The sequence below is a fragment of the Amphibalanus amphitrite genome, unplaced genomic scaffold, assembly GCF_019059575.1.
Source record: "Amphibalanus amphitrite isolate SeventyFive unplaced genomic scaffold, NRLGWU_Aamphi_draft 000741F_arrow, whole genome shotgun sequence".
Classification (NCBI taxonomy): Eukaryota; Metazoa; Arthropoda; class Thecostraca; order Balanomorpha; family Balanidae; genus Amphibalanus; species Amphibalanus amphitrite.
This window is the reverse complement of record NW_024882235.1, coordinates 191648-210000: the sequence shown is the minus strand read 5'-3', so window position 1 is coordinate 210000 and position 18353 is coordinate 191648. Positions and strand designations below refer to the sequence as shown.

At 61.5% G+C, this 18353-nt stretch overlaps 1 protein-coding gene across 5 annotated transcripts in view; it reads left to right on the top strand.

Moving 5' to 3' along the window:
• The window catches only part of LOC122365469 (serine/arginine repetitive matrix protein 2-like), a 126757-nt gene that overhangs the window by 68144 nt on the left and 40260 nt on the right, over positions 1-18353 (top strand). For 2 of the 5 annotated variants that reach the window (XM_043336710.1, XM_043336709.1), the window contains exon 1: positions 15784-16067. The exons of the other annotated variants lie outside the window; for them this stretch is intronic. The gene's annotated coding sequence lies outside the window, so the exon portion shown is untranslated. Of the gene's footprint in view, positions 1-15783; positions 16068-18353 lie in introns of those variants that run through there. 5 annotated transcript variants of the gene reach the window in all.

Sequence of the window (18353 nt, the reverse complement as noted above, 5' to 3'; positions counted from 1 at the left end):
GGGCGGCATCAGCATTCAGCCGGCGTCCGGCGAGCTGATGGTGCACCTCTGGACGGGCGGGGCACCTGCGAACACCGCGTCACGTGCACTCCAGCCCCCAAATACCTGGGCTATTTTTGATCAGCAGTTTTGCGGTGATCGGGCCCAGGAATGGCTCGCCCGGGGACCGGTCACGCTCTCAGCAGCGATTCTTTTTACCGCGACTGGATTGTGTGCTAATGTTAAAACTGGTTGTGTCAGGATGCATTTCGAGAGCTCTTTGTCTGGCGAGCGTGATGCCGAGCAGGGAATTTAAAATGTTCCGCTTTTGTATCTCATATGCAGTACGAGGACTTACTTTTCCTATTTCCTTAAGATGCTCGATTCGTCCTTGGTTTGATCAGGCTTAGTCGGGGCGATAAGGCTGGTGGGTCGGTGATCAGCGGTACCGATCTGGCCCGGTCACGTCTCCAACGGACACCAGCCGGGCACGACCGACGGCTTTCGGCCAAAACCGATGGCAATGTCGATAAAATCCGCCAAATACCGACCGGCTGATGTCACGGAGCCACTCTATTTAAAGTGTTCTTACCCGGCTGATCAGTTTGACGCTCGCGCCGCCCGCATCCTGTGTCCGCGCCGCCCGCTGCCGTCCGCTGTAGATGATCAGGAATTCCGCCGGGGGGCGGGCAGATGGAGGGTCATCTCGGTCCGTCACCGGCCGGCGTCATCTGATGTCCTTCAGAACTGATAGCCGCCCTCGGCCGCTCGCCGCCGCGCCGCTCCGCCCCTAGAGTGTGTGCACCGAGCGGGGTGCCCGTGCACAGTGCACACACTGCGCACACGCCGCCCTCCTCTGTCTGTGTGTCTGTCTGTGTGTCTGCTGGTCGGCGCGAGCGAGTGGTGTTAGCTTGTCATGCGCTGCTGCAGTCTCCGGCGGCCGGCCGGTCCCTGTGCTGGGGACGCCGCCGGCGGTCTGTGGCGCCGAGCTGTGGTCCGCCCCGTCTCCGGGCCGCCGGTCAGTCTGTCTGTCCGCGCTGCTCGGACCGTGACCGGTCAGCCGTGTCGGCCGCCGGCCGGTATTTATGACGCCGCTCCTGTTTGGTCGCCGCCGTGTGTCGACTGGGCCCGGCCGCGCATTTACAAACTGTATACACGCCTTCGGAGCGCCAATCATATTGCACCAGCCGCTGGCGTGACGTCGGCCATGACGTCAGAGAAGGGGCGGAGCGAAGTTGGTTAGCCAGCTGTTTTCACAGCGCGGCGGGCGGCGCAGTGCGGCGAGCGCGCGATTTTGTTTGTAAACAATCGTTGCCAAGGCCGTATTGGTATAGATGGTTGCAGCGTGATTGATTTTGATTGTTTGATTGATGTGATGCGACGAGTATCATGGATGAGGATACTTACGATAGCATAATTGGTAAACACAGTTGCCTGCAAATTTTGAATGTCAATCAGACCGATCGTCCACCGATCGCTTGTGGCAATGTGGCTATGATCCTCGTATATCACCTGGAGGAGCCGAGTTCGTTTCTCGGGGCGGCGAGTTTTTCTCATGAGCTCCGACGTCTAATTGAACGGTTTTACGTAAGCCTATAAGTAATATAAAGCAAACCCCTCTTATTGACGAACGCGGTTGGCGGCTCACACGCATGTTGCAGGTCAGAGTGGGTGGTATGAAACGACGCGTCTCGACCGTCTCCGTGTTGTTTGCTAGGTGTGCACGCTGTCAGTGCACGGGTTTTGTGCATTTCGCCGAAAATCATTCTGGATTCTAATGAAATCGGACGTCTAAATAGGCTGACTCGGCGGCGCTCTGAACGGCAGACGGCTTAAAAGATCAACTTGAAACTTATACGCCCGTCTAGCGGCATCGACTTTGGCGAGGCACTTTTCGGATCTCTAACTATGCTCCAAAATGCCGAAGATCTCTAACTATGCTCCAAAATGCCGAAGATCCGAAAAGTGCCTCGCCAAAATCGATGCTGCTAGACGGGCGTATAAGTTTCAAGTTGATCTTTTAACCCTATTAGTGGCAGGCTCCTGGCTACCCCATATTAGTGGCAGGGGGGGGGGGGCTGTTTACGACCCCCCCTTGATATCTCGAGATCTAACCGGCCGATTTTCAAAATTCAAACGGCATTCGATTTGGCTCAACGAGATCTACATTTCTAAAAAAAAATAAAATTAAAAAATGTCAATAGGGGGGGTAGAGGGGGGTAAAAACGGGCAAATTGCAGATACATTTTAGACTGTTTATCACGGCCAGGTTTCTGAACCAATCTTAACGCAACTTTTGCCGATCGATAGAGAATGAACCAGGAATTCACATGGATCCTAAAAATATGCATTTTCAAAAATCATAGGCGGATACAGATCATTGAGATTGGGGGTACACAAAAAGTATAGTAAAGAAGGTTTTTGTTGGTACTGTTTCTAAAAAAGGGGGCAATGGTCTTGTTATGTTACAATTTTCTTATGAGAGAACGACTAAAATTGTATTGGTCATGCATAGGCGGTGTCAGGGCACCTATGTTGGGAGGTAAAAAATAACCCCCCTTTTTGGACGCCTGGATCCGCCTATTATAGCAAAAAGTGTCAAAAGAGGATGCACAATAACTTTGTATATGTTATCACATGATACCTTTCATTCACTGTTCGTAAAACTGGTGCAGCATCGTGATCTTCGCCCAAATGACTCGCTTTACGAATAGGACCCCCCAATTTCCAGTGCTCTGGAGCCGCCCCTGGTAAAGTTATGAACTTGAAATTTTCAGGGAATGTGCCCAATTTAGTTTTAGGAAAAGTCAGAAAATTTCAGCATCGTAGCTTCAGCGGTTTCGGAGATATTCCCGAAAAACCTGAGGGGTGGATAAAAACAACCCCCCCCCCCCTCTGCCACTAATAGGGTTAAGCCGTCTGCCGTTCAGAGCGCCGCCGAGTCGGCCTATTTAGACGTCCGATTTCATTAGAATCCAGAATGATTTTCGGCGAAATGCACAAAACCCGTGCACTGACAGCGTGCACCCCTAGCAAACAACAAGGAGACGGTCGAGACGCGTCGTTTCATACCACCCACTCTGACCTGCAACATGCGTGTGAGCCGCCAACCGCGTTCGTCAATAAGAGGGGTTTGCTTTATATTACTTATAGGCTTACGTAAAACCGTTCAAATAGACGTCGGAGCTCATGAGAAAAACTCGCCGCCCCGAGAATCGAACTCGGCTACTCTAGGTGATATGCGAAGATCATAGCCGCTTGGCCACAGGCGCTTAATGGACAATCGGTCTGATTGACATTCAAACTTTGCAGGCAACTGTGTTTAACAATTATGCTATCGTATTTCGTAAGTATAACTTGGTCTTTCGGATGAACTATTTTCCCAAACAAGATCAGGGGTTTTAGCTAGTTGTAAATATTCAACACAACATTACAATTTCTCATCGAGTAGGTAAGCTCCACGATCCGCGAGTCTTCCGCTCCGCCCCTGCACTTGACGTCACCTGCCAAGCGCCGCTACAGCCTTTCACTCCGCCCATTTGGCATGACGTCACGGCTCGGTCTCCGAAGACGTGTATATGTTGCAGGCACTTTAGAAAATCAGTCATTTTGTAAAATGCCTAGGCATTTTACAAAAAGACGGCTGTTTGAAAAATGACTGAACGCAACCAGGCTTTTTTCAAAATGGCTAGCCATTTTACAAAATGACTAGGCATTTTGCAAAATGCCTGACCAGCATGGAACGTAGATCCCACTACAGATACTATGGCCAACAGTTTTTGGACGTCTTCCTATACCCTATACCCTAGGTACGTGTTCAGCCTGTAGCTGATCGATTTGAAGCTCTGTGATGACGACAATGCTGAGTAGTAACGACCAGGTTGAGTTGCAGACTCGGCTGTAGCATAAAGCATTGTTTAGTTAACGCTGTAAAAACTCCCAAGTACATCAACGCCGTTCATGTTCTGCCTGAAACTAAACCTAACAAAACCAGCCAGAGACCGGCCCTAGTCAATAGGCAGGCCCGGTTGATGTACAATTACATGTAAACGAATGAGTGTAGTCTTTGTTTGATTGTGTCTTTGTTTGACAGCTTTGAGTACCTACTTGCATGATCCCAGTTACAAGCTCCACATCGGGAGAATCATCAGGTCGCTTGGCGTAGGACGAGAGCGTTGGTTTCAGAAGACACTAACGCCTAAGTGTGTGGGATCGAGTCCTCGCGACCTCTAATAGTTTTACAGATACAGGCCGGCATAGGGCCAGTCGTTTGTTGACGCTCCAGATCGATCATTTTAAATCCAGCAGCGTCGCTGACGTGGGGGTTGGAAATGTCGCGGGCCTGCACTTCTCAAAATAGAGGTAGGTATGGACTTCCCACTGCTGGACTCCTCTGGTCATAATGCTGGACTGCTCGGTCCACCTCCACGCTACCAATACATATATAATTATGTACTCGTATCTACAACACGCTGCTCAGTCATTTTGTAAAATGGCTAGGTATTTTGTAAAATGCCTAGGCATTTTGCAAAATGACTGGAGAGTCAGTCATTTTGTAAAATGTCTAGGCTTTTTGCAAAAAGCCTGGAAAATCAGGCATTTTGCAAAATGCCTAGGCATTTTACAAAATGACTGATTTTCTAAAGTGCCTGCAACATATACAGTTTGTAAATTTGCGGCCCGGCCGGTGTTCCGGCCACCGCCGGATGGGTGCGGGCGCCGGCGGGGCAGCTGGGTATCCCCGCGATCGTCCCTTCCTCTCGGACAGGCACTGGCGCCATCGGTACAGTGCCCACGGCCCGGCGACTGCGGAGTCGGCGCCGTGACACGGTTCCTGCGCGATTAGCGGCGATTTGGTCACGGCGAATCTGTGCTAATGCAGCGCCGTGACGGCAGAGAAGGCTGACCCCGCGCTGACCCGCACCACAAAATGGCGTGCGCCACTTTTGCATCGGCTGCCGGCGGCCGGTAAAGGATGCCTGCTCATTTCCTCCGGCCGGTTACCGGCTGGCACACAGAGAGCGGCAGGCAAGCCCATACCACCGTGATCGCTTTAATCAATCTCGGCAAGTGGGCGCTCCACTAAGTAGGTTTCACCGGTCGCCGCCGAGTTATTAGCTGTACGCCATTCGTCATGCAATAGATGATCGCCGAGATTTCCGGCATACCTGAGCGGCCGGTGCAGACTGCGGGGGCTTACGTAAAACCCGGCAGAATTCGTGGGCACAGTGGAACGCCCGAACCCTTCCGCAGCCTCTCTTTCTGCTGTGGCCGTCTCTGACTCCTTTCACGGTCTCGGCGGCGGGGTGACGCCCATCTGGCGTTTTAAGCGGTATGCTAAAACGGTCGGCGCCGCGCGGCGGTAATCGTCGCCGGCGGCGGCGGCGTTAATGTCGCCGGAGATCGGCCGTTAGACGACCGTTTGCCGCCGCTGACAGAACCGAGACAACCCACAGTCCAACCGTCAACCGATCCAACCGAGCCACTTAGCTCACCGACCGGCCGACCGGCACCAACCGGCCTACCGAGCGAGCGTGCGACTATGGCGGAGCGCGCGCCGCTCTGCACCGTGGAGCTGTTTCAAACCGAACCGGATGAGCGTGGCTGCTCGTGTGAACGGGGGGCGGGTCCGGGGCCAGTGTCACATTCCAGGGTGGAGCAGGGTCGCCGGCGACCGCCAGATCGCTGCGCATTGCGCACCGCCGCACAGTGGGCGCCATTTGCGGCGCAGTGCGGCGTGTCGTGACGCTCGGCCGTCCGCCCACAACACGCACGGGGAAAGGTGTCAGCTGCGGCGGCGAAAGTGTCTCCGCTCGGACCGCTATCTGATGACGTACGGTGACGGTGATGACGCCACGCCTGGCGACCATCAGTCACTGCTGACGGGAGGCGTCAGCGGTGACCGTCAGCGCGGTTCTGATGCTCAGGCCGTAGACTGTCGGAACAACAGCCCACCCGGTCCTCAGTCTGTCTCCACGGTCCACCCTGACCGCGGCCTGCCGAGCTCCTTCCCCTAATTGCCATCACGTCGTTACCAGGTGTCACTGTCACGCGGTCGTCACCCTTGGAATCCAGCGAGCGCGCGCCCGATACCAACCACGACGCGGCTGATACCAACCCACGTTCCTAGCGAGCCGCGATGACAGCCCGTTGACGATCAACACGATTGCCACCCAACGGTACAATGCAGTGATTATCAGCATGTTAATGCTAATCACTCTGCGGTGTGGTACTTTTACCTTTGTTCGTGACTGTCGACTCCAGAGCAGGGAGCGCGTGTCGCTCGCGTGCCGACCGGCTGTGCGTCGGTGGCTGCGTCGGACCGAAATGAGCGCTCCGCTACTGCATGGTGCTCACTCCTGGGCCAAACAACTCTCGCCGGCGCGCGGAGGGCGGCCGGGCCGACCTTCTGCGCGTGCCGCCGCTGACCGGCGCCGTGGCCCGCGGCGGCCGTGCGTGTGTGCGGCTCGTTACGGCAGCCGCTCGGCGCGACGGCCGCCGCCCCGGGCCCGCCGACACAGACTGGTCTGTTGCAGACCGTCCTCCTGCCGCGGAGATTACTCCGAGAACAATACGGACAGACGCGCATCGTCGGTCTTTTGTGCGCAGCCCGGAGCTGTCGCCGCCGGCCAGAGCTGGCCGCTCGCTCGCAGCAGCTCAGGGTCTAACCGGGCCGGCGTAATTACTGCCGGGCCGGCCGTCGGTGGTCGTCCTCTGCTCCGCCGGCGGAGGAGCGGCGGTGGGTGGGTGCTCGGGTCGGCGCCCGGCCGGCGGCGACGGCCCGCTGCCGTAATGGCCGCCGTCATCAGCCGGTGGCGGGTCGTCATCAGCCGATGACGCGCCGGGGGCGGCGCCGGCGGCCCGTCACCCGTCTCTCCGCCGGAGCGCCGGGCGGTGTCGGACGGTGGCGGCGCGGGTATAAGGGCGGCTTGTGTCGGTGACAGCGCCGCGGTGGACGGTCTGTCTCGGTGACACGCGCTGGACGTGATTACCGGCCGCGAGGTGTCATCTCGGCGCGGAGATTGGTTTGGAGCTGACGGCGGCCGGTGCCCGTCATCGTCCCGGCGCCTCGTGTCCCGGCCCCGTGCGACGCGGACCGCCCGACCGACGGCGGCGGCGGAGACAACTTCCGGCGGTGACCGGGGCGGTCTCGAGATTCCGTCGGCGCATTCTGGCGCACACGGTGGGAGGCCGGCGCACCGCCGCGCTCGGCCGCATTCCCCGTAAAAAGTACGCCACGTGACGGACGGTCCGGCGGAATCGGGAGCGACCCGGCCGCCCGCCGCGGACGTCGTGAGCTCCCATTAATCGACTGATGCGGGCGGCGGCCGTCCGGGCTGTTTGTACCGGGCGCCGTGGGAATCGGCTGATGGCGGGGCCTGCGCGTGAACTGCCGGGCACCCGCCGCCACCGCCCACAACACCGCCGCTCCAGCGGACTCGGCCGTCAGCCGCCCGGAGTTCACCTCAGCATCGTTAGTTGAGAGGCGCTCACGGAAGCCTCGTTAGGGTGTGCGGTGGCGTCCGACGCTCGATGAACCACGCGGCTGCACCCCACGGACCACGGACCCTAGACCCAGCGCCTGCCTCACTCCAGTGTATTATAGCCGTCCGCCCCGCTCATCGGTGGCCGCGAGTTATCGGGAAATTATTGAAATCATAACGAGGCCCGCGGGCTGCGCAGTGCGCACCTTACCCACAGGGCCGGCGGCGGGCCGCGGAGGTGTGGGACCGGTCAGCGGGTCGGGCGGTCCGTCCGCGCCCGGGTGGCAAATCGGCGGACGCACGGCGACTCTCAATTACCTACGGAGGCGTTAATTGGTGGTACCGGTAACGGGAGGCAACAGCGGCAACGGGTGATAACTCCGAGTTTGGTTTCCCGGCTGGCTGCGCGCCAGGGTCGCGCGGTACTTGATGGGCTAATGCCAGGCATTCCCGGCCGCATGGCGCCCAAATTACCGGCTTCGAGGAGCTGCGCTTCGTCTCAATTAATGCACGAAGGGATGCCGGCGGCAGGACAGCCGGTTGTCAGCTATCGCGGCGCTGTCCGCCGGCCACAAAAACGTCGCTTTTGCCGGCTATCGGCCGGGTATCGGCCGGTGACGTGCAACTCGGGTCGGCCGCCGCCCCTCCCCCGCAGCCGATCGCCTTATCCGTCCGAGGGCCCCGCCGAAAACAGCCAAATTAATTCAGCCTGAAAGCTCCTTTGTTGTTAAGCCTCGATGAGGGGCAAATAACAGGGTAAAGCATGCCTTTGTGTATCCACAAGGACATCATGGTCGGAGGAATGTGAACGTTGCTACACGGCTCCAGCCGTCCGTTTTGGTGCAGTCACGGCGGACACTCGACCGGCGGAAATTCCCCTCGGATTATTTACCTGCACTTGAACTGCGTCTGCTCTAATGCTGCATGCTCTCGTTTCACAGTCATAGCCTTCAGCTTATCCTGACGTAAGTTACTGCACGGGAAAATGGCGTCGACAGTCCTAGAACGTCACTGGCTCGCGTTATCTGAATGCTCGCTAAACACGTGATCAGGGATTTGGCATGCTCGGCTAAATTTTAGGTGTTTCAATTAAGCAGCTTTATGGCCTTAGTGCCAGCCAATGTCTGGCCAAATATCCGCCATCTACGGAGCAGTGATAATACGAGCGGGGCAAAAATGTGCGCTCCGTCCCGCTGGTATGGTGCTATGAGACGTTTTCCGGTCGGATTAGCTCGTGCTGACAGCGCCATCAAAGCCGGCGGTCATCCGAGACGCGCATTAGCCAGAGGATTGCATCGGACACGCTCTGATAAAGCCGGGATGCATGATATCACACGCCAATCACAGGGAACATGGTCGACTAAGCCAACAAGTTGTGCGGAAAGTATTTCGTAAATGCCAAGAGGACACCGTCTTAGCGTCATGTTGAGATATGTCACGCCGGTTCGTTCGGTGTCCCGGGGGACGGGTGGTGTCACTCGGGTCAGAGTCGACAGGGAAGGGACCGCTGAGGTGAGCGGCCTTGCGATGTCGCGTTCGTCGGAAGTGTCAACCAAACAAACGGCGCGAGCTACCGAATCGACCGCAAAAACCGCCGATCGTCAGCCGCAGCACAAGGTCGATCGGATATCGGCGCGAACAGCGACATCGCGCTGTCCCGCGCCCGGCGACAAACAGCCATCTCAGTGACCTGGCTGGGAGGGTGACCGCGCGCCGCGCCAGGTCACGCCAGGTCACAGGCCAGCAATCAGAGGCCACCGAGCAGCGACGACCCGCGGCGCTCGCGTTGCGCGCCGCACCGCCACTTTCGCCGCGGCAGGGGAGGTGCTAACGCTGCGGGGGTCGCGCCGCTATTTGTCGCCTGCGCGCCGCGATTGGAGCCGTGCCCGATCGGCTGAGTTGTTTGCGCGGCGCGCGCGCTGTTTACGACGCTGACCCACTGGCCGAGCGGGGTGACAAACGCGCCGTGAGCGCGGCCACCCTTCCTTGTGGCGGCGGCCACCGACCCTCCGGGAGACGCGGCCCCATCGGCACCGTGACACGTAACGTGCTGGAGTCGGGGGTATGAGGACTTGCGACACCCGAAGTCAGGAGCCGCAGCGGTTTATGGTCGGGACAGGCTTGGTGTCTGAAATATAGAACGGGTTGGATTTGGTTGCAATCCCCGCCGATGTCTGTTCGAGTGGCTGACGGAAGCGAAGGAGCGGAAAGCCGGCGGTGTGGTCTGAGGTGACGCAGAGCCGTCAAACTGACGCGGCCTTGGCGACCTCCGGACGCTTACGAAAGTTTGGGGTGAAAGCAGGGATTTCTGCAGTGGACGGGCAGGGCTACCGCGACACCACGACTTCGGTGGCGAATTCCGGACGGCTGCTCGGCGATTGGATTTTGCGCTCGGCCTTATCGGACTCGGCTGTAGCCGCCGCACGATCTGGTGCCGTTTCGCAAAACACCGGTGTCTTCTGCAGTTTGTTTGTTCGGTCGGCGGCTACATTTCCGTCTTGCCCAATTTTGCGGTGGCGATTTTTCCGCCACGCCACCGTAATCCTTGTGCTGGCGCGATATTTTATGGGGCCGACCATTCACCGAGATGCGGCCACTCTGTTGCTGTCGTTCACATATCGGAAAGTTCCGCCCCTATCATTGTTGCTAATGATACATGTTATAGCTGTGGTACTGATTTTTATCACGGCCGAATGCACTCCGCCTTGTTCGAAGAACAAGTTGTAGCAAAACGTGGCTATCAAGGACAGGTCCGATACACGAACCATCGCTCGCCTGCGCTGCGCTGTTCCGATGCATCTTTGATTTATGTTGCAGCATGTAAATCCTGCCATATATTTCAATCTGACTTTAGTTCTCTGCCTCCAACAGGATAGGCCATGACAGAAACGACATAATGTCTATAAAACGTGCGGCATTGCTTCCAGCTTTACCCGGGCACATTGACTGCCATGCACAATGCACATGTCACTGCCTAGCGACTGGGGCCGGCCGGCCAGGACCGGAGCTTTTCATAGCTAATATACCTGCCCGGCCGGCCGGCTGAGCGGAAAAACCGGAGGACGAGGACGGGTGACACGGCGCGCGGCGCGTCCACCTCTCCTCTCCGGCAGACCGGCGGGGATGGATCAGTGACCGTTAGTGTGTCCTCCCGTTAGTCGATGGGCCGAACACCCTCAGGTATTGTAATACGACGCCGGCAGTGACAGATGCGGCTCGCGGCCCGTTTGCGCCGATTGTCCACCGCGCTGCGGGCGCCAATCCGCGCGCCGCGTTTCGTCACCGATGCGCCTCTTTGGGGGACGCGATTGCGCGGTCTTCGTGTCGCGTGGACCGCGACCGGTGTGCCAACAGAGCGGTGCGGTCGTGTTGTAAAGCCGCGGCCGAGCGCGTCTTTTTGCGATTTTATCCGGGCTAATGGTCGCCGGATTTTTGTGTGACCGGCGGTGCTGCGCCCGGTCGAGGCCACCTTCGCGGTCAGCCGGCGGCGCGCCGGCGTGGGATCACGCTCCGGCTCGTGACTTGGTCACCGCTCGGCCAACCGCGCCGACCGGCCGGCCAGGCGGCCCAGAGGACCTTGGCGAGGGCTCAGCCCCGATGATGCTGTTCCATTTCATTCTTGCATAGCTGAGTGGATTTCGAGGCGGATGCGGAAAGCTCCGCTCCGCTCTGAGTGATCTCCGGAGGCCCGGCCGGCCGGCCGCGGCGGGCGGCGCGCCATGCACCCCGTCCCTGGCTGTGGTCCGGCCCGTCACGGGATCAGCTCAGATCACGGACCGCCTCTCACGGACAGCCCGCCAGTATAACACGCCTGCCGTGGAATGGCGCAGCGGCGCTTCTCAGAGCCGACAAACACTTTCCACCCGAGGGACCAGAAAAGAGGCGGGATTCCACTCAGCTCGGCGAGGCGAGCCCGGTAAATCTCCCCATTTTGCAAGATCATTGTTCAAGTATAAGACAGCAGGTCTCGGAAAGCGTTCCTCCGGAAACGTTAAGGCGATTGGTGGTCACAACACATTTCGGCGCGTGTACGAGGCGTTCCCGGAATCTGTTGTAGCGACCTTGGTGTAGCTGTGCCTTCTTCGGTCGCTGCCGGGTTTAGCGCGCGGTCGGTGCTCGCCGAGCCTCCCGCCGCCGCCGGAGAGCCCGCTCGGCTGCAGTTTATGACGCCGGCCGCGTGCACTGGTGCAGCCGGCGCCGCTCTTCATGAGGTCAAAACTCGTCCGACCCGACGTCTGGCGGCGCGCCGACCTTGGACTGACCCCTGCCGCGGTCGGAGAGCTGCCGACCGCAGCCGCAGCTCGGCGGCTGGGCCCGCAGCTGGGCCCGCAGCTGCCGCAGCTCGATCCGCTGGCTGACGGCTGGGGAGCCACGGTGGAGCGGAGCAGCGGCTAGGCCGGCCCGCCCTGCCGATCAAGGCGACGCCGACGATAACATCGCAATCATCGCGCGCCGCCGATCAGACCAAACAGCCGCCGACAACAGCCCGATTGAATTCTACCGGGAGCGGCTGCCAAGAACGATGCTAAACGCTTAGCTGGCTGGTCACACTACGTGCCGTGCATTACAGCAATCCCGGAGCAGCGACCGTCCCTCGCTCTCCGGCGCCATGGCTCAGACGAACGGAAATGCCTCGGCTCTGGGGAGTGGTGTCGATAAACAAAGAGCGCTGGGGTGAGCGGAGGCGCAGCTAGGTGGCCGCAGCCCGTCCGGTGACACTGGCCTCACGTGCCGCGCCGTGTCCCGTCGGCCTGTTGCCGGCGATGACGCTACTGTCGCGGTACGTTGCTGCCGCCGCGCCGGCGGCGCGGATTCCTGTGGGTCTGTGAGGCCGCGGGCGGCGGGTGCCGTGCGGCTCTGCGGTGCGCTGCAGAGTGCAGGGGTCGTGGCCCGGCCCGGGGCGACGCCCACGGCCCGCCGTATACATGGGGCATCGTGACCTTGGGCTGCTGGGACCGCCGGCGGCCGCTGGAGGTGTCCGGGGCGGGCGGAGCCGTCCGGAAGACGACCGGAGCCTCCCGGCGGTGGCCAGGTGGTGGAGCCCGCCGACCGCTACCCTTCCAGCTCGTCTCCGGAGGCTTTATTTGTCCTGGGACCGGCCGCATTCCTACCACATTCCTCCGCCAACGACAGCCGCGCCGGCAGTTTTCAAATCGGCTGCGCGCGGCCCGGACCGGGACCGGAGCCCAGGTGCGCCACTTCAGTCACAGCGCGCCGGGAGTGCCGCCGGTGACACCGTCGCCAGGACCTGATTCTGGCGCGGCCGCGGATAGACGACAGACGTGTCATGGTTGCCCAACAGCGGTCACACTCCGCCGCCGATCCTCCCGGCGGGGCGGTGGTGATATAACGTGCGGGATGAGTCCAGGGCTAATCTGTTACCGCGCTACTCTCACTTTCCTGTGACGCGACTCTTTTTGTCTTCCTGTCACCCCTGCAGGGCGTATTTTTGTCACCATGCCTCCTTTCTCCTTTCGTTGTCATATTCGAGTGACTTTGATGTCTGTATTTTCTCTTCACCTATAGGTGCCAGTCCCTCCTTTCCTTGCCTACGCCCTGCTTATCTTCCTCCCTCTTTCTTTGTCTTCTTTCATTCCTTTCTGCGCATTTTCCGCCTGCGCTCCTCCATTTAGTTCGGTTTGTTCCGCCGCGGCTCACACCCTAGTCTGCGCCGCGCGGCCCGCGCCAGGCTCGTCGCCGACGCGCTGTCATCGCGCCGGGGACAGGGACCGTGTGACGGCCGGCTTTTGATCCCGCCAGGGCCGTGTTCAGGTGTCGCCGGTCGGTGTCAGCGGCCGGCGGCGCTCGGCGCGCCGTTTCGGCCGCGTCATCCGTCACGCCGCCGGGCTGTGAGTGTCCGCCGGTGACCGCGCGGCTTGGCGGGAGCGGTCCCGGCGCGGCAGAGGACGGCAAAGTCCCGGGACCGGGACGGCCTGCTTTGTGTCTCCGTAACGCCGGCGTAACACGGGTGTAATGCTGCTGGAATGCTGCAGCGTGACGCCGTGTGACGCTCCGTCACGCTGCGCGTCCCGTCACGCTGCGCGTCCCGTCACGCTGCCCGGCCGGTGGCGGCGCTCTGCAGTCTGCGCCGGCGATGACGTCCGTTCTGCACGCCGGACCCGGACAGAGCAGCCACTAACGAGACGGACTATTTTTCCGCGTCTGAATGAAAGTCCGCTGCGGCCGCCGGACCTGCCGCGGTGCTTCTGCAACGCAGGCGGCTACCGGGATTAGCTCTCCAGCTGGAGGTCGGTTTGGACAGTTCTGGGTACCGCGGGTTTGCGGCACTCCTGCTGGACTCGGACAGGGAGGCTCTCGTTGGACCCGTCGGCAGCTGACGAGCCGGGCCGGGTGGTGTCGCATCTCCATCGGGCTCTGTTCTCCGTAGCTCGGGCGCGCGCCCGTGCAGCCGCCGGGCTCGGTTCGCGGAAGGGCCGGCGGAGGCCGTCTGCCGTAGGGGGCTGATTGCGGACCTGACGGCGGCCCACGCCCGCGCACCTTCGTATTCATGTTCTTGGGCCGTCGGACAGCGGGACTACATGGAGAGCCGCGGCGAGAGGCGAGAGCTGCGGCCTCCGGGCCGGCCCGGCTGAGTTGTGAGCTCCGCAGAGCTGAGTTGTGAGCTCCGCGGCGCTGAGTTGTGAGCTCCGCGGCGCTGAGTTGTGAGGCGGCTGAGCAGGGAGCCGCAGTCGCTCGACCCGTCCATCCCTTTCTGGCCCCAGCCGGAGCCGCCCCAGGCCTCCTTCCCCCGTTCCGCCGATAAGGCTGACTTGCGGCCGGGGTTCTGAGAGCATCAGGGTTTGGTCCGCATTCCTTACCGGCCAGCGAGGATTGCTGAGATCAGACGATCTGTCCGCATATCGTTCGCCGCTTCTGTCTGGCCCTGCAGTGGTAAGTTGCTCGATTTGCTCGTTGCCCAAGCTCTGCGGTCGGCTTGCACCATGATGCGACTGAAGAGATCTCGACATTCCGACAGTTTCGCTGAAATTAACTGTTCTCAGTGGATAGCGTCTCGGTTGACCTTCACCGGGCTACATTCATCTGTGTAAGACTGTGGAACACCACGCGAGCCGGCGGTGTTACAGCGCCGCCATGAGCCGGGCTTTACACGGGCGCGCTCACGAAGCGGGGCTCACGGTCTTGCCGTGTCGCCGCGCCCGTGAGCGGGTGTCGGCCGTCACGGACCGGTCACGCTGTCGATCGGCCGATACGGGGCCGATACGGGACGGCAGCCGGACCCGTCCTGCAGCCGACAGCCACGGACGGGGCCGGACGCGTGGCGCCGGACTGGCGGCGAGCGTAATCGAACATAATCATAATCGAACATAATCGAGCGTGTCTTTTTTTCACAAGACTCGGACTTGGTCGAGTGGTACACGGCTCGCCCAACGTTATCTTTCTGCGATGTGAGCTTGATACAAAACGATAGCTGTTCCTTGTTTCGTATTCTGGGGCCTTACGACCGTTCTATGTTAATGGCATTCGCTGTTTATGTTCGTATGCGCTCTAAGTGAAGTTCATTCGTTGGTCAGACCATTAAACTACATGAGCCGGGCCGTGGTTTATACGCTCATCTCTCAGCCGACCCATGCTCCGGGCCGAGGGCGGCGGTGCAGTGGCAGCGCCTCCGTTGGTAGCATGAATATTTATCAGGTCGAGAGGCTGGTAATTGCTCGCCGCCGCGCCGACGGCCGGGCTAAGCCGGAGTGGCGTCGGATCCATCTATCGCCGTCTGATCCGACGGTAGCGGTCGGTCGGAGGAGACTTGCCGCGACGGCGCCGATGTCGGTCGAGCGTGCTGACATCGACGGGGAGTCGGGCTGCCGGCAGGAACACATCAGTTAGCGCTTTGGGGCGGCCGTGTCCGTCCGGTCACGGGGAGGGTAGACGAGGAGTGTGGGACGCTCAGCACTAAGGAAAACGGGCGGCGAACAAGCCGTGAACAGGCGAGGTTCTGCCGGTGCGCTCCCTGCCCACATTCCTATCAAGGGTGGTACGGTCTCCGACAGACCGGCGTCGCCGCGGCCGGCTTGGCGGGCTGAGCTGGGGCTGCGACAGCCACACCGAGGGGCTTTTCTGAGAGATGGAACACCCTCCCCGTGCAATCACTCCATGACGTCAGCTCCTCGGGCTGCGGCGGAGGCTCCTCTGAGGCTCTGACCGGGCTCCGTCCGAGCTCCGGCGGCTCTCTGGACTGCCTCCGCTCGCGGCGCGCTGCCCGAGAGTGTACCGGCCGCCGGAGCCGGTCCGGCCGGACACCGCCTCCACTGGGTACCTGTCGGCTCGGACGGACAGTCGACTGGCGACCGGCGGCGGCGGCGCGCGCGTCCCGGCGCTCTCTCGGCCGAGCGGTGCACGGACAAAGGTGCTCCCACTCCGTGAACATATAGTCGGTGTGTGACAGGACGGCCCACAGTGACCCGAACAGTGACAGAAAGACGTGAGGGTGCGTGTGATACAGAAAGGGACGCTGGCGTGGCGAGCACCTGCGAGTGAACGCGCCCAGGTCAGGTCTGGTGTTTGTGACAGAACGAGTGGTGAGCGCAGAATCGAAGGCGACTTGGACTTGGAAGGTGGAGCGCCCCCGCTGCCGGCCAGATCAATGTGAGTTCGCTTTCGGTGGCGGCTGCCGCCGGTGATCCCTGCCGAATGCCGATGCATTATTTATGTTCCGTGGGAGTCGTGAGTCGGTGGTTTCCCTGTGACAGCGCAAAGGTCACTGTCTATACGGTCCCATCCGTTCCCAGTCGGCCGCACCCCTACCCTCCGCACGGTGACCTCGTCTGCACCGCCTTCTCTTTGTGTACTGTTGAGCGTGAGACCGGGCCACCTGACGCTCCTCTCGGGCCGTCGCAGATTGCGCCTGTGACGGTGGCAGATGCGCCGGTGATGACAGATTGACAGATGGTCCCTGCCGACACCATCGCCGGGCCGTCGGTGTCCGCGACACCCCGTCCTCGCAGCTCGGACGCCGGGTGGCTGCTGATTTGTGGTGCTCGTCTGGCTCGGGAGTCGGGACACAGCCGCTGTGTCCCTCCGCTCAGGGTCGCCGCCGCGCCCCCGGCCGCGACACGAGGTTCTCATGGAGCGTGTCTGGCGGCGGGGCCGGCCGGTCGCACCGCGCCTGCATACCTACCTGCATTGACAACCGGTCGTGACCCGGGGACTCGCTGATCGGTGACAGAGACCGCAGACCTGGCGAGCACGTTCGAACCGCGCGGCTCGGTACGGTTCAGTTCAGCACGGCGTGCTTTGGCTCGTCTCGATTCGGGTCCACTTGGTAGGCTTGGTACGTATACGATTCTGTTCGACCTGGGATGATCGGGCGTTACGCGAAGACCGCCGGTGCGGCCGAACCCGATGCATCATCGGTCTGTCCGGCGCGCCGCGCGGCGTCCCGCGGCCCTCGGCTGTTTGGGGCGCGGCGGTGGGTCGGGTATCCCGATCGCAGAACGGCAGGTGGGCGGGAGGACGCCCCGGACTCGGCAGGAAAGAGGGCGCTCCGAGGAGCAGACCACTTCCTGCGCATCACCTGTCCTCGGCCCTCCGCCCCGCGCGCCGCCCCGTCCCGTTCTGTCCGGCCCGTTCCGCCCCCTTCCGCCACCTCCTGGTGCCGTGGGAGGCTGCCGGTCTCCACACCCGCGGTCCTCGGATGCCCTCCATAGCGCCCCGGTGCCCTCTGCCCCCGTCATGGCCCCGTCCGCCTTTCGCCGCTGTGGGCCACCTCAGAAGCGACCCGAGATGGCGGGTGGCTGGCCCGAATCTCGGTCGCCGTGGGCCCGGGCGCGCGCTGCGGGTTTTAACGGCGCGCCCTGGTCCGCGAGCGGTGCGCCCGCGCCGCCGCCGGCGCCGCTGCCGGTGGTCTGCGGCGGCGGCGATGACGCGCTAACGGCGCCGATGATGGCGGCGATGGCGTGCCTGTTGGGTCGTGTCAGGCCGGTCACACGGCCTGGTGCCGGCGCACCACCGCACCACCACACCGCCGTCACCACGGCCGCGGAGCCTCCGTCGGCCGCACATTAGTGGATTAGCGGCCCGCGCCGCGACGGAAGCGGCCGCGGACTCAAAGGCGGCTCTCAAATGACGCTCAAACTCGGCTCAAAGGACCGCCGAGCCGGCCACCGTGGGCTGCTAATTTGAATACCCTCCCCGAGGATCAACTTTCCCGTAGGTGACACCTCTGGGCTAATCCGGGGCGCTATTTGCGGTATTCGGGCGGCGTGTTGGGGCGCTGCCGGAAGTGCCGGGGACGTGGGAGGCGCCCGGGGCCGGCCGGCGCCGGGTCTAGGCCGGGGCGGCGCCCCCTGGGCCGAGCGTGCCGCGCCGCCCGCCCCTGCGGCCTATCAATGCGGGCCCGGCGCACGATCGGGAGCTGGGAGCCGCCGGCGCACCGGGCAGCTGTTTACCGGCCTCGCCGCGCCGTGCCGTGTCTGCATTGGTCAGAACGCGGCCAATCAGCCGGACAGAGAGCGGAGCAGGCAACATACTGCCGGCCGCAGAGAGCAGGGCATACCGCCTCAGAGAGCTGGGGTGTCCGCCGACCACTGCATGATCATCGGGCGTGTCGGCGGCCTCAGCGCGCTCGTGAGATGGCCGCTCGGAGCGGGCCGGCGGATCTCCCGGCCGTGAGATGACCGAGCAGGCCGGCGGGGCTGCAGCCCGCTCGCTGGATGGGCCGACATTCCGCCGCGCCCGGGGCCGGCGCGGCAGCTGCCAGTGCCTCTCGGGCGGCTCTGTCTCAATGCTGCTCTACAGCTGGCGTTTGCCGCGCAGACAATGAGATGACACGGTCAGTCGGCCAGCGGGCCACGGCCCAGTGCCGATCTCGGCTCGCCGTGCGCCATCTGATGCGCGGCCTGGACGGGCCGCCACGGGCCGGTGGACGCGCGT